The sequence below is a fragment of the Monodon monoceros genome, unplaced genomic scaffold (assembly GCF_005190385.1).
Source record: "Monodon monoceros isolate NGI ecotype Baffin Bay Population unplaced genomic scaffold, NGI_Narwhal_1 Super_Scaffold_22, whole genome shotgun sequence".
NCBI classification, from domain to species: domain Eukaryota; kingdom Metazoa; phylum Chordata; class Mammalia; order Artiodactyla; family Monodontidae; genus Monodon; species Monodon monoceros.
The window spans coordinates 108428116-108430086 of record NW_021703779.1 but is presented as its reverse complement, the minus strand read 5'-3'; positions in this window follow the sequence as shown (position 1 = coordinate 108430086).

Here is a 1971-nt window from a genome sequence, read left to right as displayed (position 1 = left end):
AGAAACTGACTTAACCTGCCCAACTGTAGCCGGCATGTCTGGAGCCAGACAGCAGGGGGCAGCAGAGGTTGATTCTATTGCAGTTCCCTGGATTGGAGTGGGGGTGGGGAAGAGAAACCTAAAGGAAGGACTTGTGATCCTAATTCCAAATTCCGGTGGACTGGGGAAGCTGTTCAGGGAAGAGACATGCTCTTGGGATCACTCTCCCTTAGGGTCTGGGGTGAAGGTGATTAAGGAAGTAAGACAGCTTGCGAGGGGCCAAAAGGGCTAGAATTTAGGGGTGGGATCTGAGTGAGTGAGTTGGGATGTTTACAAAGTATATTAAAGAAATGTATATATCCTAGTCGTGTCTCAATTTGGGCCTTCTAACTTTTCTTGGAGTCCCAGTGGTCCTTCTAAGGGCAGAATTATCAACTGGGGACCCTAGAGGGTGGAGATACCCTTATGTGTGTTCAATGATGAATTCGTAGTACAGGTAAGGACCCCATTCCTAAAGCATGGATGAAAAGAAGCCTCAGGCTCACAAGAGGGAAAACCAAAGCCCAGAGAGGGGAAATGACTTGCCTACCGTCATATAGCTAAGATTCAATGTCAGAGTCAACACTCACTGAGACTCTAGAGGTACTGCTGAACGCACTACACACGTTACCTCACTTCACCCTCACGGTAACCTCATGAGGCAGAATCAGATGTTTTATTATCACATTTTACAGATCAAGAAACTGAAGCTCAGAAAGGCTAAGCCATTTGCCCAAGGTACAGCCGGGACGGAAACCCAGGCAGCCTGATTCTAGGGCCTGTGTTATTAACCACCTCATTCTACTACTTGCCTAGACCAAGGGTTAGGTCTCCAGACTCCCAAATCAGGGCTTTTACCATTATTCGACATTGTCTTGGAGGGAAATCCAATTTTAGTAAGTCAGATCCTGGTCTTAAGTATAATAACAAGGCAGTTTGCTTCTTTAAGTGGATTTTCAGTTAATTCTTTTGTAAGGTAAATACCCCCATTAAAAAAAAAATCTCCTCTCATCTATAATTTACCTGCTCTGTGGTGTTCCTATATTGTGCGAACTGTCTGGGGAATGTGCTATTTGGTATGCTTCCTACGGAGCATTAACACCAATATGTGTTCTGCTTTAAGTGTCTTCTTTCTCAGCCTGCTCTGGCTCTCTCCTGGGATACCTTCCTACATCAGACTGTCAGTGTAGGTCCAGGGACAGTGAAAGCTAGTTAAAGCAATGGAATTTTTTGGATGATCATCTATTTTGTTTTCCTTGTAGTATTGCTTATTGTTGGCCAAGCAAACATTCTTATGCTTATTCAGTATTTGCGTGGAGGCATGCATGAATGCATTCATTCATTCATTCAATACTTGCTGAGCACCTACTATGTGCCAAAAACTATGCTAGATCCTGGGGGTACAGTGATGAGTAAGGTGAGCACGGTCCCCCGCCCTCATGGAATTTTGAGTCTAGATGGGCAGCACGTGCCCCTCACTGGATTTGGGCATCGCCCGTCTTCTCCACCCTCACTGCCTCAGTTTGAGCTCTCGCCATCTGTCTCTTCCTTGGGTCACTGCATCTATCTGGTCTACCATCTCTGCTTCCTCCCAACCCCCCACCCCAGCCTGCACAGAACAGACAGCAGCAGACAGACTCCACCTTGGAAAACATCCCTTTCAACATGTCACATCCTTCCCCTGCTCAACCTGCTCAAAATCTTTCAGTGACTCCCCATTTCCTGTCAAATGGGATCCAAATTCCTTCACCATCTGGCCAGAGTCAAGCAATTCCATGAGCCCATCCTGCCCTATCCCCCACCCCTTATTTTCTACCTGTTCCTCTGTGAGTAGGGAGGGTCTTCTCACCGTCCCTATGCACTGCCATCTCATTCCTCAGCCGTACTGCACTTCCATCTCTGAGAATCCCACCCGTCCTTCAGAGGTACTACTGCCCGCAGGAAGCTTTCCTA